Below are 26331 nucleotides of genomic sequence, written 5' to 3' on the forward strand. Positions count from 1 at the left end.
CTTGTCAGACTAACCGCACTCTTGGTGACAATCAGATAAGCGCTTCAGAAATTAAATGGAAATGGAGTATGGGTTGGTCCCTTCCAACTCTGTTATTCCATTATTCTGTTAGAACAAACATGTATGACTTTTTGTGGATATCTAGGATTTCACAGAAGAAATTGCAAATCGTATGAATGGATGGTATAAAACAGCCAATAATTTCAAGAAATTTGCTCAAGAAAGTATGCATTTTCTCATTCTCTTAGTTCCACTCTAAAGCATTTTTTTTTAAAAAAGACATTTTTCTCATAGCGATACCTACCGAAATTTGTGTACCTAACTTGTTTTACATGCATAAATGTTATTGGTGAAAGTAGGAAGGTATAGATTCTACAGGTAAATTTTTAAACATGAAATGCAAAATTAATTCAACTCACATGTCTCTCTCTCTCTCTCTCTCTCTCTCTCTCTCTGTGTGTGTGTGTGTGTGTGTGTGTGTGTGTGTGTGTATATATATATATATATATATATATATATATATATATATATATATATATATATATATATATATATATGTATATGCATGTATGCATGTATATGTACATGTATAAGGTAAAGGTTCCCCTTGCACATATTTGCTACTCATTCCCAACTCTAGGGGGTGGTGCTCATCTCTGTTTCAAATCCAAAAAGCCAGAGCTGTCTGAAGACATCTTCATGGTCATGTGGCCGGCATGACTAAACGCCAAAGGCACACAGAATACTGTTACCTTCCCACCAAAGGTGGTCCCTATTTTTCTGCTTGCATTTTTTACATGCTTTCACACTGCTAGGTTGGCAGAAGCTGGGACAAGTAACAGGAGCTCATCCCGTTACACGGCATTAGGGATTCGAACCACTGAACTGCCGACCTTTCGATCGACAAACTCAGCGTCTTAGCCACTGACCCACCACATGTATACATGTACATATAAATGCATATGTACAATTATACGTCTATGTATGCATGTATGCCATACAGAGTTCAGCAGTTCTTGAACAATCCCTAGTATCTTGAAACTTGAGGAGGGTTCAAAACAGGAAAGCTGGTTTCATACTTTTTTTCTGCCTCTAAGCTAAGCTAAAGGAGATGATGGTTCTGGTTTATAACACTAGATGGCAGAGGTGGGATCTGTTCTGCTCTGAGTGCTGTTCTATAAGGCATTGCTTGTTTAAGTACAGTCGCATTTAGTTGGAGCTGCAGGAGAGAGAAAGAGAGGGGGAGGAGAGAGGGAGAGAGAGCGCAAAGGAAATTTTCTCAGGCTGAGAGGAGCATCCTAGCTATCCCTCCTTCCCCCAATTATCTGAAGGCAAAAGTGTCAGGTTATTCAGGAATCTGGCCATCCTGGGTCAGCTTCTTTTGCACTGGATTGTCAAAGTGTGCAGAACAGGGACGGAGAAGACTGAAGGGACAGAAGCCGGATCGTCACATCTTTAAAAGAAAAAATAGAGGAGAGAGTGCAAGATAAAGAAGAGGAGGCTGATCGGTCAAGGCAGAAAGATGAGGACCTACTGGCTGCACAGTATTTGGGTGCTGGGATTCTTCTTGTCTCTCTTTTCCTTGCAAGGTAAGTGGCAAATTTCTGCCTCTTGCTGTGATGTGTGGTTGATAGAGAGGTCAGAGGACAAGGTGGGTTGTAGTATGGAACCTTGTCTGGTCTACTTGATTCTTCTATCTTTTGGAAATGGGAGTTCAGAAAAAAAAAGGTTGTTTGCTAATGGCTATTTCAATTAGAGGGCACCTCATGTGCTGGGCTTGCTTCTGTATGTACTTTGAAAGCATGGAGGAAAGAGGGAGGGGGGATTTGAAAGGGGAAAGGGTCTGATAGAGATGGACAGCTCTCTGCCTTCTCCAAAGACCTCCCAAGTCACTTAGCTGCCTGTGATATCCCAGGACTGATGCTTAACTATCACCTTCCAGTGCATCATTTGCATGGGGGGGAAAAGACTCTGGAATCTTGATAAGGCTAAATTATCTTACAAACCATCTGGACTCCTTACAATCAAAAGGAACCTTATATAGTTTTTTTTTAAAAAAAACAATGGTAGTGGAATAACCAGGAGATGGAAGCACTCCAGCTATTGATTAATGGCAAGTGAGAAATGGTGTGCCCAGTCCCATGTTTCTATACTTAACAGATGGAGACAGTAGAGTTAAGATCCAAATGATTAAAGGTTACAGTTCTGCAAATGTCTCCCATAAGAAAGCTGGGTTAATGTGGATAATATATTGTCTGTAAACTCACAGAGAAACTCTTGGTCTCATTTTTCTGTTCTTCACCCCACCCCAGGCTGGGATCTTTATGCAGTTTGCATTATACTTATACTAATAATCATTTACACACACAGAGAGATGGGGGGGGGAATTCTAGATATACATTCCTTCGCTATGCCCAGATGTTTTTACCAAATCCAGAATTTTCCTTTCTGTTTCTTTTCTCTCTTCCATCGACATTATTCCTTTATAACAGTACCTTACCTTCTCCCTCCCAGCTTTAGTACTATAACACTATTATGCTAAATAGTTAGAATACTTACCTTGGATTTAGTTGGGTTGGGGATTGCCATAAAAGCATCCTTCTGCTTCTCTTCCTTCCTCTTCCTTCCTCTTCCTTACCTCTGATAATAACCTGCATGAATGAAGTAATAAAGACATTAGAATTTCCCCCTCTGTGGCCCTACCCTACCTTGTTTTCCTTGTCCCCTTCCTCTCTCCTCCCTGCCCCTCATTCTCCCATTGTCCCTCTCCCTTATCTCTGATAATAACCTGCATGAATGAAGTAATAAAGACATTAGAATTTCCCTCTCTGTGGCCCTACCCTACCTTGTTTTCCTTGTCCCCTTCCTCTCTCCTTCCTTTGGTACTTTGCCCCTGCTCACTCTACCTCTTCAACCCCCACCCATTCCTCTTTCCTATCTCCTTCCTTGGTACTTTGCCCCTGCTCACTCTACCTCTTCAACCTCACCATTCCTCTCATCCTATCCCTCACCCTTTTACCATCACTCTCATCCTTCCCCTAACACCAATGATGAAATCTAATTTTTTTTACTACTGGTTCTGTGGGCATGACTTGGTGGGTGTGGCAGGAGACGGAAACTGCAAAATCCCCATTCCTTTCCCACTCCTGGGGGAAGGATATTGCAAAATCTCCATTCCCTCACCACTAATGGGGCCACCCAGAGCTGGTATTTCCCAGTTTTCTGAACTACTCAAAAGTTATGCTACTCGTTCTCAAGAACTTGCTGGATTTCACCCCTGCCTAACACTCTCACCCTCACCCAAAATCTTACCCAAACTCTCACCCGCACTTACCTCTCTAAGAGTTGGCTACAAGAAGAGGGAAGCTTCCCCAGAGTCCAGGAGCTCTACTGAAGAGCAACTTACCTCTAGGAAGGCATCTTCATTCTGATAAATGACAATAACTGAAACTTTAGCCTGCAGGGATGGAGTCATAAAGGCATTAGAATTCCTCCTTCCCTATTTGTGCCTATCCTTCTCTGCCTGTCCTGACCCTCTTCCCTCTCATACCCTTCCTATTCCACCTTTCTGTCCCTCTCCCTTATCTCTGATAATAACCAGCCTGAATGAAGTCATAAAGGCATTAGAATTCCTCCTTCCCTATTTGTGCCTATCCTTCTCTGCCTGTCCTGACCATCTTCCCTCTCATACCCTTCCTATTCCACCTTTCTGTCCCCTCTCCCCTTCCCCATATTCCTTTCTCCCTTCCCTGCCCCTCCATTATCCTCTCTGTCCTTCCCCCCTTGATCCTGACCCTGACTCTCAACCTCACCATTCCTCTCATCCTATCCCTCACCCTTTTACCATCACTCTCATCCTTCCCCTAACACCAATGATGAAATCTAATTTTTTTTACTACTGGTTCTGTGGGCATGACTTGGTGGGTGTGGCAGGAGATGGAAACTGCAAAATCCACATTCCTTTCCCACTCCTGGGGGAAGGATATTGCAAAATCTCCATTCCTTCACCACTAATGGGGCCAGCCAGAGGTGGTATTTGCCAGTTCTCTGAACTACTCAAAAGTTATGCTACTGGTTCTCAAGAACTTGCTGGATTTCACCCCTGCCTAACACTCTCACCCTCACCCAAAATCTTACCCAAACTCTCACCCGCACTTACCTCTCTAAGAGTTGGCTACAAGAAGAGGGAAGCTTCCCCAGAGTCCAGGAGCTCTACTGAAGAGCAACTTACCTCTAGGAAGGCATCTTCATTCTGATAAATGACAATAACTGAAACTTTAGCCTGCAGGGATGAAGTCATAAAGCAGTAGAATTCCCAAGGAGATGACCCGCCTCCTTTATCCTTCTATCAAAAGGCATCTGCTCCTCCATCTTCTTGACCTATATCCATGCCAGACAAAGGTCTCAAAGAAACTACCAAACCAATCACTAAGGCTGCCTGTTTGTCATTTTCTACACAGAAGCCATAGTTCTTTGGATGCGGATTGCCTCTTGTTATAGAAGTTCCATTAAGAGCTTCAGCACTATGCCTTTACAACTTGGTTTTAATGACCAGGCTACAGTTTCTAAAATGTATATGAATGATGCAGATGAGAATGGTGAATGGAAGGAAATGGTATTGCTGTTTCAGAAGAAATTGCAAATCGTATGAATGGATGGTATAAAACAGCCAATAATTTCAAGAAATTTGCTCAAGAAAGTATGCATTTTCTCATTCTCTTAGTTCCACTCTAAAGCATTTTTTAAAAAGACATTTTCTCATAGCGATACCTACCGAAATTTGTGTACCTAACTTGTTTTACATGCATAAATGTTATTGGTGAAAGTAGGAAGGTATAGATTCTACAGGTAAATTTTAAACATGAAATGCAAAATTAATTCAACTCACATGTCTCTCTCTCTCTCTCTCTCTGTGTGTGTGTATATATATATGCATGTATGCCATACAGAGTTCAGCAGTTCTTGAACAATCCCTAGTATCTTGAAACTTGAGGAGGGTTCAAAACAGGAAAGCTGGTTTCATACTTTTTTCTGCCTCTAAGCTAAGCTAAAGGAGATGATGGTTCTGGTTTATAACACTAGATGGCAGAGGTGGGATCTGTTCTGCTCTGAGTGCTGTTCTATAAGGCATTGCTTGTTTAAGTACAGTCGCATTTAGTTGGAGCTGCAGGAGAGAGAAAGAGAGGGGAGGAGAGAGGAGAGAGCGCAAAGGAAATTTTCTCAGGCTGAGAGGAGCATCCTAGCTATCCCTCCTTCCCCATATTCCTCTCTCCTCCCTGCCCCTCATTCTCCCATTGTCCCTCTCCCTTATCTCTGATAATAACCAGCCTGAATGAAGTCATAAAGGCATTAGAATTCCTCCTTCCCTATTTGTGCCTATCCTTCCTTCTCTGCCTGTCCTGGCCCTCTTCCCTCTCATACCCTTCCTATTCCACCTTTCTGTCCCTCTCCCTTATCTCTGATAATAACCAGCCTGAATGAAGTCATAAAGGCATTAGAATTCCTCCTTCCCTATTTGTGCCTATCCTTCCTTCTCTGCCTGTCCTGACCCTCTTCCCTCTCATACCCTTCCTATTCCACCTTTCTGTCCCTCTCCTTCCCCATATTCCTTTCTCCCTTCCCTGCCCCTCATTCTCCCATTGTCCCTCTCCCTTATCTCTGATAATAACCAGCCTGAATGAAGTCATAAAGCGAGTAGAATTCCCAAGGAGATGACCCGCCTCCTTTATCCTTCTATCAAAAGGCATCTGCTCCTCCATCTTCTTGACCTATATCCATGCCAGACAAAGGTCTCATAGAAACTACCAAACCAATCACTAAGGCTGCCTGTTTGTCATTTTCTACAAAAGAAGCCATAGTTCTTTGGATGCGGATTGCCTCTTGTTATAGAAGTTCCATTAAGAGCTTCAGCACTATTGAGCAAATTAATAGTCTGCTGTTTGCTTTCTAAAGTTAGAGTTAGAAACAGACTTGACAGTGTTCAGGATAGAACTTGAAATAGATTTGTCCCCTTAAAACCAACATGACTGAATCTAACAGATTTCACTGATTTTAATGGCCCAGCTTTGACAAACTTTGAATCCAGCCCATTGTCTGGAGATACCAATAGATTTTAAATCAAAACTATTCAGTCTGTCACATTTAGACCCATTGCATATTATATTGTGCATTATTTTCTATTTGAGAAAGGGAAAATATTTTAAATTTATTACTTTCTTCTCACATTGTTTGAAGTCTCTGTCTTCCACATATCTCTTTGTTGCCTTGCCTTATTTAGTCAGTGAAACTCCTTCTGTTTTCCCCATCAAAGAGTCAGGGCACTATAAACAATTGAGAAATTAAATGGAAATGGAGTATGGGTTGGTCCCTTCCAACTCTGTTATTCCATTATTCTGTTAGAACAAACATGTATGACTTTTTGTGGATATCTAGGATTTCACAGAAGAAATTGCAAATCGTATGAATGGATGGTATAAAACAGCCAATAATTTCAAGAAATTTGCTCAAGAAAGTATGCATTTTCTCATTCCCGACTCTAGGGGGTGGTGCTCATCTCTGTTTTAAATCCAAAAAGCCAGAGCTGTCTGAAGACATCTTCATGGTCATGTGGCCGGCATGACTAAACGCCAAAGGCACACAGAATACTGTTACCTTCCCACCAAAGGTGGTCCCTATTTTTCTGCTTGCATTTTTTACATGCTTTCACACTGCTAGGTTGGCAGAAGCTAGGACAAGTAACAAGAGCTCATCCCGTTACACGGCATTAGGGATTCGAACCACTGAACTGCCGACCTTTCGATTGACAAACTCAGCGTCTTAGCCACTGAGCCATCACATGTATACATGTACATATAAATGCATATGTACAATTATACGTCTATGTATGCATGTATGCCATACAGAGTTCAGCAGTTCTTGAACAATCCCTAGTATCTTGAAACTTGAGGAGGGTTCAAAACAGGAAAGCTGGTTTCATACTTTTTTTCTGCCTCTAAGCTAAGCTAAAGGAGATGATGGTTCTGGTTTATAACACTAGATGGCAGAGGTGGGATCTGTTCTGCTCTGAGTGCTGTTCTATAAGGCATTGCTTGTTTAAGTACAGTCGCATTTAGTTGGAGCTGCAGGAGAGAGAAAGAGAGGGGGAGGAGAGAGGGAGAGAGAGCGCAAAGGAAATTTTCTCAGGCTGAGAGGAGCATCCTAGCTATCCCCTCCCTTCCCCCCAATTATCTGAAGGCAAAAGTGTCAGGTTATTCAGGAATCTGGCCATCCTGGGTCAGCTTCTTTTGCACTGGATTGTCAAAGTGTGCAGAACAGGGACGGAGAAGACTGAAGGGACAGAAGCCGGATCGTCACATCTTTAAAAGAAAAAATAAAGGACAGAGTGCAAGATAAAGAAGAGGAGGCTGATCGGTCAAGGCAGAAAGATGAGGACCTACTGGCTGCACAGTATTTGGGTGCTGGGATTCTTCTTGTCTCTCTTTTCCTTGCAAGGTAAGTGGCAAATTTCTGCCTCTTGCTGTGATGTGTGGTTGATAGAGAGGTCAGAGGACAAGGTGGGTTGTAGTATGGAACCTTGTCTGGTCTACTTGATTCTTCTATCTTTTGGAAATGGGAGTTCAGAAAAAAAAGGTTGTTTGCTAATGGCTATTTCAATTAGAGGGCACCTCATATGCTGGGCTTGCTTCTGTATGTACTTTGAAAGCATGGAGGAAAGAGGGAGGGGGGATTTGAAAGGGGAAAGGGTCTGATAGAGATGGACAGCTCTCTGCCTTCTCCAAAGACCTCCCAAGTCACTTAGCTGCCTGTGATATCCCAGGACTGATGCTTAACTATCACCTTCCAGTGCATCATTTGCATGGGGGGGGAAAAGACTCTGGAATCTTGATAAGGCTAAATTATCTTACAAACCATCTGGACTCCTTACAATCAAAAGGAACCTTATATAGTTTTTTTTTAAAAAAATTGGTAGTGGAATAACCAGGAGATGGAAGCACTCCAGCTATTGATTAATGGCAAGTGAGAAATGGTGTGCCCAGTCCCATGTTTCTATACTTAACAGATGGAGACAGTAGAGTTAAGATCCAAATGATTAAAGGTTACAGTTCTGCAAATGTCTCCCATAAGAAAGCTGGGTTAATGTGGATAATATATTGTCTGTAAACTCACAGAGAAACTCTTGGTCTCATTTTTCTGTTCTTCACCCCACCCCAGGCTGGGATCTTTATGCAGTTTGCACTATACTTATACTAATAATCATTTACACACACACAGAGATGGGGGGGGGGAATTCTAGATATACATTCCTTCGCTATGCCCAGATGTTTTTACCAAATCCAGAATTTTCCTTTCTGTTTCTTTTCTCTCTTCCATCGACATTATTCCTTTATAACAGTACCTTACCTTCTCCCTCCCAGCTTTAGTACTATAACACTATTATGCTAAATAGTTAGAATACTTACCTTGGATTTAGTTGGGTTGGGGATTGCCATAACAGCATCCTTCTGCTTCTCTTCCTCTTTCTTTTTTAAACCCAACTGCCTGATGTTTCTGATGGATGAAACAGTATCCTTTTTTTAATATACTGCTCTACACGGTACACATAGCTTTCCTTCGCTGACAGTCTTTTCACTGTAGCTCGTATTCTACAAGCTACGTATTGTGATTGCATGATTTATGCCAGCAGTGGACCCTGGCTTCATGTGTGCTCTTGACGGTATATAGATGGACTCATCTCTACCATCACTATACATAAAAATGTTTATCTCTTTCCTTGCTGCATAGCTATTGCACTCCCTCTCATCCACCTTAATGTATTATGCACATTTACTCTCTTGTATAAGGAACATACATTTTCTCCCTAGTAAAAATTAGGCATTCTTTCTGCTGTCTGGAAAGAAGCAGCATCTTTCAGTGGTGTGTGTGTGTGTGTGTGTGTGTGTGTGTGTGTGTGTGTGTATTCAAGTGAATATTTCCTTTCCTCAGCAAATGCTCCCACACAACTCTACTGTTGGTTGAATTTATAGCCAATGTGAACAGTAAGATTCAGTGGTTTAGTGTGAGCTTTCCTCACCTCTGGCGCAGACCCATTGAGAATAGCACACATTGGCAAACTGCAGACTCTAACACTTCCTCTTTCCTTTCACTGATGCCTCTTTCTCAGCCAAAATCTACTATACAGGGCTTCTCATTGACAAACAGCAGAGAGCTGCGATTGGAAGGTTCCAAGACTGTAATGTTCTGAGCTACTTTAACTATTTACAGTATTGCTGGCCCTTTGGCTCTTGCCTCAAGAGAAGTGGAAGGAGCTTGATACTGCTGTAGCTTTCTCTTTGATTTCAAGAACCCAGTTTGGGTAAACAGAATTCTTGCAGCTTCAAAACTATGCCTTTACAACTTGGTTTTAATGACCAGGCTACAGTTTCTAAAATGTATATGAATGATGCAGATGAGAATGGTGAATGGAAGGGAAATGGTATTGCTGTTTCAGAAGAACATAGTCCAAACTAGAATCACATTTTCTTTTATTTGCTTTAACCCTTATATCCCTTTATACTCCCAGGAGCCACAAAGCCAGCTTTGGTTTTAGTAATATGCAAAATGGAACCGAGGTGAATGAATGAATGAAAGTGGTTCCCAAAAACTCCCGAAACCTTGACTATGAAATGCTTTCCGTTTAATATTTAGTAGCAATCCTTTTCAAAAGAACCTCACACAATATGGCTGTTTCCTTCTGTCTTTTAGCATCCTTTGCCAGAGAGAACACACACACCACTTTTTTCTCTATCATGGTGCATGGGATGTAATGGAATAGAGTTGCATACTGTATATTTGGTTGGTTTAAGTATGACTGCCTGTTGCTTCAGATTCATACAAAAAGAGAGGAAAGAAGACAATTTGGCTTATGTTTATGGGCATAAGCCAGGTGCTGTTAATGAGCAGATGGGAGAATGCATGACAACAGTATGCATACAGTAATAGACAGTAATCTCACCGATATAGTTCATTACAAATGAAAAATGTGTATCTTGGACAAGAATTCAAACAGATTTGGATTTTATTTAAGAGATTTTACTTCTTATTGGTTCTTGTTACCAGATAGTAACTTCTTTTTTCTGTTTGTTTATGTATGGTGAGGAGTGGGGATATTGACTGGAAATTCCATTTTATCATATTGCTAGTATATAGGCTGGAAAATAGATTCTTGCAAATCAATCAGTACTGAATATTTTTCACCAGCTTTTCTTATTAAAACTATGCAACTTTCATGAACTTCATTGCCTGGCTTGGCTTTTTGACTCTTTGATTCCTTAGGTCGTTGAAACAGATCCTTCCTGGGAATATGGTTGTACATCTTTCTAGTTCTGGCTTACTTCATTAACTCATTTGCTGCTCATAAGAATAGATGATTTGGAAAATATAAATTACACGTGCACATGTTTTATCAATGTATCTGGACAGTATATATTGAAAAAAGCCATTTGCAATAATCATAAGTCCACATATTGTACGTGCTGTTAATTGTACATAGCTTTAAGTAGATACTGCATCATATATATTTTGGGTGTACATATTGAACAATGGTCAAATATAGGGATAATTGAACAATGTATGGATAATTGTACAGGGTACATAACTGAATATATAGTGACAATTTGTCATCTCCTTGTATTTTATCAGATAAGTCAGCCTAGCCAGCCATTATTTCTTTGGATATACTTTTAGTTTTTATAGCTTTCAGGTGCTTTCTTAACTAATGAGATCAGGGATCTCACCTCAGGCTAGGAACACTGATGAGAGATGGTTTCTCTTTATTGCCTTCTGTTCTCTTAAGTGATGGAGATGTTTAAAAAGCTAGGTCAAGCCGAGTTTGTTTACCAGCTCAAGAAAAAGGAAAAGACAGAGTAGAAAACTTAAACATCCAAGAGCTTTGGGATAAAATCCATTGAACTGATTTTTCACCCTCATGGCCTTCAAGTTCAATGTATCATCCAGCTGATTATCAAATTCACCAAATCAGAATGCCTCTTTAGCAATATTTCAACATCATAGATTATATGATCCTTTTGAACCTGTCTCCAAACTCACATATGTTAGGATCAATATCTTTATTTACTATCATACTTACAATAAAGCCTCAATCTATGTACTGTATATCAGTGATATCAGTATGTAAATTGCATATTGTTGAGAAGACACATATAACTGAACCAGGGCACCATTCATTGGAAAGTTATTATGTCATGAAATTGCCACTAGTATCTAAATGGCTTGCATATAAACATATTCTCAAGGATGCTGCTTGATAGAAGTGACATGGAAAAGAAGTGGAATCAGAAGGAATTTCCTGTTCCATATGCTTCAGATGATTGTCATTGTTACAGTTTTTAAAACTTTCATAAAATCTAAGATCACTAGCATAAGAAGAATACTGAGCCCAGGAAGTACAGTAACTGAAAATTCAATCTGTAAATAACACTGCTAAGGTTAAGAAGATTTAAGTCTAAATGGCGAACTAAACATTTTATGCATGCCATCTTGAATGTCAAAACAGAAGATACTAATAGTCATGTTATCACATACCAATAAGTTATGTATCACAGTGGACTTGGCTTCTGAAATAAATTGGAGATTAATAAAGTAGAAGTCAGGCTACAGTCCTGAAAGAAGCATATTCATTCAAATAAGAGATGCCACCAATCACAAAAAGTAGGAAAGACATTGCTGAATGTAAGAATCAGTCATTAAGAAAGGCATCAAGATAAAATCCATGGAAAGAAACAAACAGACCAAATACACCCCCAAACTATTAACCAATAGTCAGATAAGCAAAAGTCGACACCAGATAAACAAGATTAAAGAAGAAACTCTGGCCCATTGAAAAGGCAAACAAGGAAGATACAACACACTAACCAAGGCTAGGAGGTCAAGCTACTTCATATAAACAGCCGGCAATATTACTCCCCCATGCAATGAGAAAGTTACTCAACCTGCTAATGAAATGTTTGCAGGAAGAGAAGCAAGGTCAGATATGTAAGCAAAATGCACTTACAGATATGTTCCTAGTTTTTAGACCATTAAGCTTTTACCTTATTCATATATGTTTTCTTCCTTTTCTTGTCTTCTCTGTACAGTGAAAGCATTTTCTCTATTGTTTGTATAGCTGGATTTCTAATATGTGTGGTAATTGAATTTTATTAGCATTCTTTATTATATTGCACAAAGAAGATTCTCCTCCTAAGTTAAAAACTCTACCTAGGCTTGAGGTCTTTCACCAGCTTTGTCACAATATAATATGTCAAAGTTTTTCTAGTGATATAGGGTTTTCCGTCTTGCAATTCTTTGGACAAAATGTGAGGAGACCTTTCAAACCTATAATAATAGTAGTAGCTTTTGCAAATACAAAACTAAGAAGGAGACAGAACATATGAAGGTGCCACATATTGATCAATGCATGAATGAGGGCAGAAAGGGATTTGGATGGAAAGATGCCCAAGAAAGTTTTGGTGGGAATAAATCTTGGCATGTTTCCAGATATTTGGTACAAGTTGAGCAGACCAGCAAAAATTAATAGTGGCCAACTACATAGCAAAATCATAAAAAGCAAAGGAAACTTGTGGTGTGTACATGCACAAGCATTAACACAGGGCATCTTTTAATACTAAATCTGATATAGCTTAGTTCTTTATTTTATTTATTTATTTATTTTATTTGTCAAGCATATATAAGATAACAGGTAAAAGTATAAACATAATTTGAATACATGAAAAGAGTAAGAGTAAAAAGAAACATTAGAACAAGGATGGTAGGCACGCTGGTGCACTTATGCACACCCTTTACAGACCTCTTAGGAATGGGGTGAGGTCAACAATAGGCAGTCTAAGGTTAAAGTTTTGGGGGTTTGGGGAAGAAACTATAGAGTCAGGTGCATTCCAGGCATTGACCACTCTGTTACTGAAGTCATATTTTATGCAATCGAGTTTGGAGTAGTTTACCTTGAGTTTGTATCTATTATTTGCTTGTGTATTGTTGTGGTTGAAGCTGAAGTAATCATTAACAGGTAGGACATTGTGGCAGATAATTTTATGTACTACGCTTAGGTCAGACCAAAGGCGGCGTAGTTCTAAATTGTCTAAGCCCAAAATTTCAAGTCTGATGGCATAAGGTATTTTATTGTGGGTAGAGTAATAGAGGACTCTTCTCGTGAAATATCTCTGGACTCTCTCAATTGTATTAATGTCCAATATACAGTGTGGGTTCCAGACAGATGAGCTGTATTTGAGAATTGGTCTAGCAAATGTTTTGTATGCTCTAGTTAGTAGTACAATATTACCAGAGAAGAAGCTACGCAACCTGACAGATGTAGTTTTCGAACAAAGCTGCAATGAAATATAAAAACTAGTTCTGTGCCAAGTATTATGTATCAGGATTTGCACAGCAGGCTCAGACCATATAAAATTGTATGACCTCATTAAAAATCAAAGGGAGCTTTCTATAGACCTACCCTTCAGCTACCTGTTACTCTGCTTTGCTTGACTCTAGGAAAGACTCTAGTCTGGAACACTCAGAAAAAGAATATTTTCCTTCTCTCCTTCCTTTCTTCCTTTCCCCCCCACTGCAGATTAGATTCCTTCTCCTATATTGATTAGCCCAAGTCATGGCTAAGTTACAGTTTGAACCTGTTCCTTTTAAATACTTGAACATAGGAGAACTGAACTCTGTCAGTGTTGCATATTACTAATTAAATTACTTAGGAAAATGGCAAAATCTATTGTTGAAACGAAGGCAAAATTGAGTGGTGGTTAGAAGAGCATTATCCTTTGAGCGTCTTTTTAAACTTTACATTTCCCACCTCCACCATGGCAGCATTTCACAAAAGTGATTGATTTACAACCTAGCTTTTTTCACTGAATTATATCCAAGTTGAATAAAAGTAAAACAAATAGAATTGAAATTCTGTTTTGAATATCATTAAAGTACAATGATAAAAAAAAATCCCCTATATCAACTCAACAGTCCAAATCCTTTAAAAAGATTTTGTCCGCTGGCAGAAGCAACAAGAATAGAATATAGAATAGAATATAATTTTTTATTGGCCAAGTGTGATTGGACACATAAGGAATTTGTCTTGGTGCATATGCTCTCAGTGTACATAAAAGAAAAGATACCTTCATCAAGGTACAACACTTACAACAATGATAGTCATAGGGTACAGATAAGCAATCAGGAAACAATCAATATCAATATAAATCGTAAGGACACAAGCAACAAAGTTACAGTCATATAGTCATAAGTGGAAGGAGATGGATGATGGGAACAATGACAAGATTAATAGTAGTGCAGATTTAGTAACTAGTTTGACAGTGTTGAGGGAATTATTTGTTTAGCAGTCATGTCATTCAGGAAAAAAACTGTTCTTGTGTCTAGTTGTTCCAGTGTGCAGTGCTCTGTAGTGTTTTGAGAGTAGGAGTTGAAACAAGGGCCTCTGTGGCTCAGACTGGTAAGGCAGTCTGTTATTAACACAGCTGCCTGCAATTACTGCAGGTTCTAGTCCCACCAGGCCCAAGGTTGACTCAGCCTTCCATCCTTTATAAGGTAGGTAAAATGAGGACCCAGATTGTTGGGGGCAATAAGTTGACTTTGTATATAAATATACAAATAGGATGAAGACTATTGCTAACATAGTGTAAGCCGCCCTGAGTCTTCGGAGAAGGGCGGGATACAAATGCAAATTAAAAAACAAACAAAACAGTTTATGTCCAGGATATGAGAGGTCTGTAAATATTTTCATAGCCCTCTTTTTGATTCGTGCAGTATACAGGTCCTCAATGGAAGGCAGGTTAGTAGTAATTGTTTTTTCTGCAGTTCTAATTATCCTCTGAAGTCTGTGTCTGTCTTGTTGGGTTGCAGAACTGAACCAGATAGTTATAGAGGTGGCAGATGACAGATTCAATAATGAGTCTGAAGAAATAATGCATCAACCTGGGCAAGTTAGCTTGGCTTTGACTTGATTCTATTCTTTTCACTATAGAAGCAACAAGATCCTCCTGATGGAGGCAAAAACGTGACATGGTTGTCTTTGATTGGATACTTTGCATCACCTGAAATTTCACTCTAAGGGCAAAGCTTCTATGCATAGAAACTTATATTGGCCGGTCTATTGGATGAATGGAAAAACACTGTGCAGGCAAACAAGCTTTTCCCAATGACTGGAACTTATATGCAAGACTTCGAAATGAACCAATATAACTGTTTTGTTTTATTTTTAGTGAGGGGGGGGGGAGTAATATAAAAGCGAAATATTTCAGAATGTAGTTTCAAAGTGTTTTGTTTTTTTAAAAAAAGTTGAAGAGGAGTATCCCTCTGAAATTTTGTGCTGATCTCAATGCATGATCTTTTTTTTGTTAGAGATTTCCAAACTCTTGGATACCTTTGAAATAACATCTAAAATTCTGAGCAGGCTTGTAATGAGTGAGAATACCATATTTTAGATAGTTTGTTCTCAAGTAGCACAGTACATTATAGGTCAAAAACAACCACTTCAATTATGTCTCCAAATATAGTAATGGAGTTATTGTAATAAGGGAATTATGTGTTACGGTGATCTCTTCACATACCTCTAGTCATCTGAAGTTTCCTAATATTTTTTCCGAAGAAATCCACACATGGTACATTTCAGTGGTAGAAGAGAATGTTCCCAAATACATTAGTAGAAATATTAATTCTTCATTTCTAATTCTCCCCTTCTTCTCTGTACAAATTATGTCAAATACTAGGCATATTTTAATGGAAAAGAGTTATATTCCCATATTTAGTAAAATATTGAATGTATTGATGGTTGTACATTAAGAACAATAATTCTGAATGTTTGCATAATAGAATACTTTCTTATTTATTTATTTGTCAACAAGTACAAGGAAACAATATCAATATAGACATAGAGAAGGACACATGAAAAAATGGCACAAATAAATGGATATAAATAGCCATAAACACATAAAATGAGTACATGTAAATTGGGACAGTAGGACAGGGATGGTAGGCATGCTGGTGTGCTTATGCACACCCCTTAGGAATGTCTTAAGAAACATGTAAGATCTACGGTAGACAGTTTAAGATAAAAGGTATGGGGGCTAGAGAAACTAACAACAGGATCAGGTAGAGTATTCCAGACATTTACCACTGTACTGCGTATTTTCGTCGTATTTTCTACAATTAAGATTAGAGCAGATTACATGTAGTTTGAATCTATTGCTAGCCCTTATATTATTGTGGTTGAAGTTAAAGTAGTCATTAACAGATAGGACATTATGGTAGATAATCTTGCGTACTAAGCTTCGGTCGGAATGTAGACAGCATAGTTCAAGGTTATCCAAGTCTAAAATTTCAAGCCTGGTGGTATAAAGATATATACAGTATAAAGTGGTATATACATGCTCTGTGTGGCTGATATGGTGGTGGTCTTCCGGGTTCACTTCAAGATACTTGTTATCACCTTTAAAGCGCTCCATGGCTTAGGGCCGGGATATTTACGGGACCGCCTACTGCCACCATTAGCCTCTCACCGACCAGTGCGCTCTCACAGAGAGGGCCTCCTCTGGATACCGTCAGCTAAACAATGTCGGCTGGCGACCTCCAGGGGGAGGGCCTTCTCTGTGGGGGCCCCTACCCTCTGGAACGAGCTCCCTCTGGGGCTTCGTCAACTCCCCGATCTCAGGTCCTTCCGCCGCGAGCTGAAGACGTTGCTGTTTCGAAGAGCAGGACTAGCTTGAACGTAGTTTTAAATTGGGGTTTTTAAATCAGGGGTTTAAATGGGGTTTTAAATTTGTATTTAAAAGTTTTAAGGCATCAACTGAATTTAATTGTCTATTCTTTTTGCTGTTTTATATGTATTATATGTTTTCTGTTGTTTTATTGGCTGTGAACCGCCCTGAGTCCTTCGGGAGATGGGCGGTATACAAATATAATAATAAATAAATAAATAAATAAATATGAAACAATGCTACACATGTTCACACATGTAAGTCATGGTGATGTTTTACCAACCAAGTGAATAAGATAAATGTGTGGGCTAGTCTTAAGAATGCTCAGAATTAGAAGAGTCAGGTGTGTAAAATACTAATTAAAACAGATTGTTGGTTCTCCCCAATCATTTCAGTTTGTAACCAGATTAACATTATCTTTCAGAATCTCCAGTCAGCTTCCCCACATACTTTCCATACATATTCATCCAACAATGCTTCAATCCCCTTTACCAATTTTTCAGTCCTACTTCCTTTTCTGTTCCCCACCATTGTTGTAGCTGTTGTCTCATTGCTCCTCTGCCTCCTTGGTGAATTGGTTAGACACCTCTGCTCTTACATTCTTTCCTGAGTGGTTGGTCTAAATTCCACAGTTTCCCCTCCCTCTCAAGTAATACATATAATTCCTCCTCCTTGTATTGCAAATTCTTATTTGCACCATAGTTGTTCTTTTCTTGCTCCACTTTTACTCAGGTGAATTCAGTAAACCCTTCTCTGCTGTTACCTGGGGTGAAAATTTTTAGCAAGGGATTCTGTGCCTGGTTGCTGAGTGAGTGTGGCCATGGTGGGCATGGCCTAATTAGCCTACTGCACCATGGTTGGGGGGCCATTATTGCCCTTCCTGGGCTCCGGAGGCTTTCCTTGAACCTCTGGGAGGGTGAAAATGGCCTTCCTGGGCTTCGGAGGCCCGATCTTCTGATCTTCCAGTAGGCCCATGTTTCGCCCTCCCTGAGCCTCCATGCGCGCCCTGCACTTACCTGCATCAAAAACGGGCCACGTGGGGACTCCCGGGGGGGCAAGGTGGCCAGGGCCAGCCAGGCGTGGGATTTGGGGGTTCTCTGAACTGCGCAGAATCTTAGCTAGAGGTTCTCCTGAACCCCTGTGAAGCCCCAGCAACCCACCCTGCACTCCAGCATAGTACTTGGGCATGTGTAAACAAAGCATATAGAAGAAAACATTCCCAGATAACACACTTGATAGAAAGTAGGCAACTTTGATGCTGTAACTTTCTGTTTTGTTACTCTATTCAGCAAATGTGACAATGATAAATACATACCATAAGTCTCCATGAAGCCAAACATCTAATACTTTAAAACTCACAAATCCAATACCCATTCTTTTTCATACCTTCCAAATTAGCGAGATTATTGTTGAGGAATGACACGATCCCCTTCCAGAGACCAAACTAATTAGTTTTAAAATCCCTCCACTATGATTTTTAAAGTCTCCCCACATTTGTCTCTGGTATAGATTTGAGAGAGGGGCATAATGGAGTGTTAACTGCATAATGAATGAATAATTACAACCATCCATAAATGGGGATAGAATAAAACTTAGAATAATAGAGTATACAAGGGATAATTTGTCGTAACACACATTCTTTCACAGGAATCTCTAGCCAGTGATGGCAAACCTATGGCACGTTTGCCAGAGGTGGCACACAGCACCCTCTCTGTGGGCACATGAGCCATTGCCCCAGCTCAGCTCTGCCACACATGTACGTGTGCCTCCTGCCAGCCAGCTGGTCTTTGGGTCTCTGCTGTGCATGTGGGTGTGTGGGTGTGCATGTGCAGGGGCATTTCAAAAAAAAACCTACTTCATATGTCCATAATCAGACTAGAAACCCCCACTTATATGACATGGACATGTAATGTGTAAACCTGATCACAAAGAAATATATATCATAAGGTTGCCATTTATCCTATTTCAGAACTCAGAAGACAATCTTATGGTGACTGTCTTCAGCTTGCAGTTCTGTGCAAGGCAAATCTGGTTTAAAGTTTTAAAAAATCCTAATAAGAAAATATAGAGCCTTAAAACTGGATTAGGAAAGTCCTTCCTCTTTAAGAAGAATAGATTTATATATTTAAATTATAGTCATGACATCCAGATTTAAACAGGGATGTGAAATTTCATAGAGTTGTGCCTTTTAGATACTGCTTTTGTTTTGTGCATTGCATATCATAGTAGCATTCCTTATTCCAAAACCACTTTTATTTTATTCAATTGAATAATTGCAGCCAACTTTCCTTATGCAATCAGGAACCTTGGTAAAGAGGACTTCAGTTGCCCGAATATAAATTTAGCTGAAAATATTTTTGTTTAGGATTCTCTTCCAAGAATCCTGGGCAAGTTCATTCGTTCCTGCTATATCATATGAATTGACCTTTGGTATGTAATAGAAATAAATCTAATTCATTTCTACTCTAGAGATGATCTGGTCCTTATTTCATTTTTAGAGCTACAGTTTCATTTCTTGGGTCACTGCAAACTAAATCTCTTCTCTCTCTCATTCTACTATCCTTTATGATAGATCTAAAGTAATATCAAATATACCCTGATAAACTACATATGTGCCATTATGCATTTGCGCTCCTACTCTGAAACATGTTCTTCTCTGGCTGAAGAACAAATTATTAATATGGAATATGCTTGTCTGAGGGCCTTTGTATTCCAGAGCAATATAAACAAAATTGGAGAAAATTAAGAAACTCAAAAACAGTTTAGGGAGGGCAGGGATTAATTTATAAATTAATTTACTATCAGTTTTGGTGATTTTATGCAAGTGATACTGAAAACAAATATAATACAGTAACTATATACTGTACAACATTTCCTTGGTGGATTTCACTGAATAGAGAGATGCCTGCTTAGCATGATTGTTGGGATAGGAGATTGTCTTTGATAATGAGGTTCATGGTAGACTAGCGTGGTTGTTTCTGTCCAAACCGCATCATCCTTGGGTTAAATCTATTCACTTCTACTATTTGCAATTAAAACTGAGCAATAATTTCTGGCAAATAAGCTGGGGATGGGAAGGGAACAGAATCTGCAACTTCCCCCAAGAATGACTTAGATGTCCTATGTAGTTATATCATTGAAAAGTTTGCACATTTATTGAACTGGAGCTAATTTTTTATTCTGGCAAATAATCACATTCTTGACTCCTAAGTCGTTTCTCATGCTTGCTTCTTATTATTCCTCTGGGTGACAAACACAGGAACAGATCTGAAGGGAATTTGTGGAACTGCTTCAGCATGCAGGGACTAAAATAAGCTCTTAACTATCTTTTCTCATTATTTTATTCGGCTATCAGATTAGATGCAGAAAATATCAGAAGTTGGTGGCTTTTAGACCTTCAGATGTTACTGATATCTAGTCTGAATTATTCCACTTTATAAGGCAAGTGTGGCTCATGTTACTGGTTATTTTCTCTACAAAAATGTAAACAAACATACAAAAAAACATTGTATATGGATTCTAGGGAAATTAGCCATTCTTTTCACTGACATGCTAGTTTTTATTTACAAGATGTTTTCTTGTTTACTCTTTTCTCAGAAGACAAACTGATGAGACTCAGAGGCAAATTACTTGGCAGGACAATTAATTCAACAGTGGGTCTCTGAAATTCAAGGATAAGTCATAAATTTGTGAGACCTCTATTTATATATTCTGTGAAATCCATGTGGAAAAAAAACATGTTGATATGTTATTTAGAACTTGTACCACCAATTAAATTTTGTATTGATATCCTTGGAGAGACTTTTTTTTTAATCACATCAATTTGGTTTCTGGAAAGTAAATAGTTTATAATAGGCTGTATCTTAGTTGCTTTTCATGGTCTAGGACCCAAAATTTAAAATTTCCTCTTTCAACTTGTCAAGTGCTTCACTTCAGAAAACAAGAGAACTTGGAAAATGGCCTTTGGAAATAATTTGAGTAATAATTGGGCAGGTACATGAGAAAGAATTTATCCTCATCCTGACTATGCATGTAAGTATCTACAGTGTTTTTTTTTAAAGGAAGGCAAACATCCATGATTATACAGAATTCTTTGTCTTAAGGGACCAAGTTTTTTTAAATCACCTGACTCCCAGAAACTTAATCAGTTCACAGATAAAAGCACTAAGAGCAATCAAATAATACAATGCTAAAAACAAAGAACAAACAATGGCACAAACCAGACATCAATCAAAGCAAACCCACATTACACAGAAGGCAGCTTCAATCACTCTCATCAAAGGCTTGGGCACACAGCCAAGTCTGCAAGGCTGTCTTAGGTAGGCCATCAAAATATGGGGAAAATTCTTTTCAAGTGCAGGTACTAGAACAGAGAAGGCATCCTTCTGTGGCCTGACACTATTTTAGTTGAAAGAATCCACAATGCATCAAACCTACTATGTAGAATTAGCTGATGAATACTATGGGAGATTAGGTGGTTCCTCAAGGGACCAGGTTCTTGGCCATGTAGGTCTTTATTTTACACATTTCTTCATTCAATTTATATGGCTGACTGTCACAATTAATGATTCTGGGCAGAAAACAGTAAAATAAAATAAAATAAAACAAGTACAAACATTGCAAAAATTAAAATACAAAGAAACTGAAAAACAACAAACTCAAATCATTAACATAATCAAGAAGCAGGTCCTTGAACACACTCTGGGCTCAAGGCCTGGGCATAGAATCAAGTCTTTAGAACCTTAAAAAGAGGCCAGGAGGGTCAGGGCCATTCTGATCTCCAGAAGGAGAATGTTCCATAAGATGGGTGCTACAATAAGAAAAGTACTTCTTCTAGGCCCTGCTAATCGGCATTCTTTGACCAATGGGACCTGAAGCTTGCCCATCCTACCTAACTGGATTTGAATTACAACTAGCTACTTGAAATTGTATCCAGAAACAAACTGGCATCCAGTGCAACTCACAGAGCAGAGATGATACATGGCCATAATTATTTATGCCCATCACTGTCTGTACTACTTTAGTTTGGACCACTTGATCCTTCTAGATAGATTTCAAGGGCAGTCCTATGTAGAGTGCATTGCAATAGTCCAGGACATGAATGACTTTCTGAAGGGCCTCTCAATTTAGAAGAGGGCATAACTGGTGCAGCCAGATGAAACAGTAAAAAAAAACAAAAAACACCTGCATTATGTCCTGAAAGAAAAATCCACTATTCTAGCAAAGGTCTGAACTCAGTCACATACTTTGTCCACATCATGAAAAGAAATAAGAAAGAACGAATCCCACAGAACGTGAACAAACAAAACAAAACAATATACTTCCCTTCTTTTCTCATTAATGCTGTCTTCAATTTTCTTGTAATTTGAGAAAAATATTGGCAAATCCACCAATTTGTTGCTGAGGCTACAGTAAGACTTTCAAGGACTGTTAGTGGATGCCTCTTTCCCATAGCCCTCTTGGATGATTTTTTGCAGGCAGAATGATGGAGAAAATCTTTTTCTCTGCAACTAAAGCTACACATAAACTTTCTAGTGTGCTCTGAGTGGAACCTCATTATTTTCTTTTTAAATTATTATCACATGACTTCTAGATCAGCAAGAGGGTGGCAATGGGCAGTGGTAGGGAGGAGGGTATGTTTTTTTGTGCCCCACCTAATCCCATACTTGCACAAATGGAGTTTTGTACACTCGCCTGCCACTTGTGTGGCTTGGTTCCCAATGGGTCCTGAACCAGTACCAGTCTGTGGACCAGGGATTGGAGTCCCATGCTCTAGATAATTCCTTTTTTACTTCATAACCTTTAATTTCTCCATAACACAAGGCAAACTACAAGCTTGGTGAATGATATTAATTATCCTGAAAATATCAAGGATCTGAAGTAGCTGGACATTTAAGACTGTTGCTCATGCCTCATCTGAAAAATTTGGTATCAAAAAAACTCATGCTCACATACTGTATATTTCTACATTCCCATCAAGGAATTTGGTAATTTTTTTCTGGACAAAAGCAATCAATTCTATTATCGCGTTTAATAGTATCTCAGAATTAATCCTAGAGTGTGAGAGGTATTGTTCACATTCTTCTAAGCAGAGAACAAGTGTATTCCTGTCCTAATAAAGGATGTAGCTGTTATCTGCCCTATCACCAGCTGCATTATTTCCTAGAGAACATAGAAGCAGTCAAAGGTCCTGCTTGGTTCACCTAGGTTAATATCCTACGCTGATGAAAGCAGTGAGATAAATGTTTTGCCCTCTGTCCAAATGGCTGGATCCAGAGCTCTCATTAATTTGATGTAGAAATTTTACATGCTCTGCTTTAAAGGTTAGCCTAAAGTAATCTAAACGCAACTGGAAAAAGTCCCAGAAAGCCTCTCTTAACGTCAATTTTCTGGATGGGAAGGTAAGATCAGGCAGCAATTTTTAGCTTACAAATGTGAGCACATTATCCAGAAGCAATAAATATACATTACAGGTTTACAGCTGCTTTCCTGGTAGAACTTCACTTTAAATTAACTATGCTATAGCCAGAGTCGGCACTTGCATTCACTGTATAAAATTTTGATCATTCACATTTTAAAAATGTATCCAAAGTCTCATTTATACTCCCTCGCTGAAAATTTCATGAGTTGTACATTCCCCAGCGTCAGATATTCAATAAACTTAAATAATGCAGCCATTTTCATTCAGCAGGCTTTATTTGCAACTGCAAAGACTAAACAAATCATATAAGTTTGTGGAACCTAATCAAAAGCAAAGATTTTGTGAAAAATGGGATTAACTTAAGAAAGCAAATATACTATTAGAAGGATTATTAGAAGTTTATTGCCATTGGGACAGAGTTTAGAAGTAAGCAAGGTTAGAATTGGACAGAATTATATCATTATGACAAAATTTCAGCTTCCTCCTAATGGAGCAGAAGTTTGTGATGAGTACATTAGAAAGAAACATTGAGTCACACTGAATTGTTCAGGAAAGATAAAAAGGAGGAAGAATATGCATAATATATTTATGGAAATCACCTCAGATTTGACTTGGCTATGTGTTTTGATTCAAATTGTTAATGTAATTTGATGACTCAGTCTTTAATCTTAAAATCAGTTTAGAGGTGCTTGATTCTATCTAATGTATTGAATTGATTAAACAATTGACTCAAAGTTTCACAGAGACCAAATAAATAATATAGTTCAGACTTTAGAGCACGACAATTTAACCTCCTTATTCTAGTCTGGAATAGTCAAAAATTTCAGTTTACACTCCCAAAAGGACAATTTAAGAAATTACAGACCTATCAGTTTGATGTCTATACTGGACAAGGAGTTCTAACAGATCATTAAGCAGCACATTTGTGAGCACTTAGGCATGCTGTAATTAAAAGAAGTTGACAGAATATGTTGCAAACAGATCATGCCAGGCTAACCTTATATCTTCTTTAATAGTTTTACTAACTTACACAATCAAGGAAATTCCCTAGACAAAGTGTATCTGGACCTCAGCATATCATTTGATCTGATCTGTCAAAAAGTTCTCAATACGAGTATTCCTTGTTTACCAATTGCCTTTTTTAGTGACCATTCCAAGTTATAACAGTGTAAACCACCTTTGTGAACAGTCCTCACATTTACAACCATGGCAAGCTTCACAACTGGATTGTGACAAGTGGAGTTAATGGAGAACAAGGAATTAAAATCACATCTTGTGTTCATGTGACATCTTTCTTAACAGTAAGGGGAAGTGATGTCATAAGTCCATTGTGGTCATGTGATTGTCCACTTAGTAATCACAGTACTTAGTGATGGAGTTGCTAGTCAGAACTGTGGTTGCTAAAATGGTAATGTGTGAACTACAATGTAGTGTAGCCACTACAAAATACCACTATTATGTAGATTCATAATTGGTTGAAACCAAAGATTGCTTATTAATGGCTTAATTTTATTTTGAAGGAAAATATTGACTGCAGTGTAAACAATATTCTGTTTTAGACTCTGTTATGTTTAACATTTTTATCATGGCCTTAGATGAGGGAGTTAACACAAAGCTAGGTGGGTAGTTAATACTTTAAATGAAAAGGAGAAGACTCAGAAAGATTTAGGCAGACTTGATTAGTAGGTTGAAATGAATATGATGGCATTTAACACAAAGGAATATGAAGTTCTACACTTAGGTAGAAAAATGAAAACCACAGGACAGAAGAGACCTAGATTGCAGTAGTACCTTTAAAGTGGATCTTTAAAGTAAAATGCCCTTGCTAATATGAGTTAAGACAATAATGTTGGGCTAAAAAAGCAAATGCTATTTTGAGATGCATTAAGAAGACCATGGAAAGTTACTACTATGTGTTGAATTCTGTGCAGCCCACTTCAAAAAGGGCAATGACCAATTGGAGCAATTTCAGAAGAAGGCTTACAAGATGATAAAGAATCTGAAAACCAGCTTTTAAACAGAATGGTTAAAAGAACTGGGAGTGTTTTGTACATAGAAGCTATAACTAAAGGGAAATATTTATTTAGTTAGTTTTCAAATTTTGAAACTGCCCAAACTCCCTTACACTGGACACTGGATGGTATAGAAGTAAAATATTAAATTACAAAAACTGCTTATAAAAATTATATACAAGGCAAAGATAGTTAAAATTCAGAATTAAAAGGTGGAAGGATGATGTGAACCAACCACATGGCTGTGTGCTCCTCTGTGAGCCCCAAGCAAGATGGCAAAGCCCGATCTTTAGATATTTATAAAACACAGGAGAATAAGGATCTGCCTCGTCTCTGGGGAAAGAATGTTCCAAAGATGAATACAACGGCAGAGAAGGTTCTCTTCCTGTTAGTCAAAATCCTGAAACTGATGGGGTCTGTAACATACCCTTTTCATCTGACCAGGTGCAATGGAAAAGGGTGGTTTCTCGGTTAACCTAAACTATGCCATAATCAACATTAAAGATCATAATCAATACCTTGAATTGGACCTGGAAGCAAACTGGTACCCAATGCAGCTTAGTAGAGGAATAGATGCATCATCCTTGACATGACCAAGATTATTTACACGGTATTATTCTCTACCAAGATTATTGGTAGTCATCAAATATCTGAAGGATTGTTCATAGAATAAGACTTACTTGCTTCAGAGGTCAGGACCAGAGGCACTAGGTTGGACCAATGAGAAAGTAGGTTCAGTCAGACATCAGAAAAACTTCCTGATCTTTAAGAATGGATGGACATCTATTAAAGATGCTCCAGCAGAGTTTGCACTGAGTATGTATCGCACTAGATTTCTTGAACTTCTATGATACCATGTGTCATTTTATGTTTTAGCACTGTATGATTGTAGTTACTTTTTTTTTCATCAACCGAAGTTTGCATAGTTTGAAATGCCCAGTTGCATAACAAATTAAGCATTTCTTCCAAAACATCTAATGTAATCTAGAAGAATACAATTTTATGTGATGCTGCACATGGGCCATCATCTTTCAGGAGACCAGTTGCCAAATGCTAGCTGCTTTGGAGTTCCATGTATAAAAATTGGTTTTGTACTAAACCTCATAATAGAGCTGAAAGCCTTTTTGTAGTGAATAAT

The sequence above is a fragment of the Ahaetulla prasina genome, chromosome 5 (genome assembly GCF_028640845.1).
Source record: "Ahaetulla prasina isolate Xishuangbanna chromosome 5, ASM2864084v1, whole genome shotgun sequence".
Lineage (NCBI taxonomy): Eukaryota > Metazoa > Chordata > Lepidosauria > Squamata > Colubridae > Ahaetulla > Ahaetulla prasina.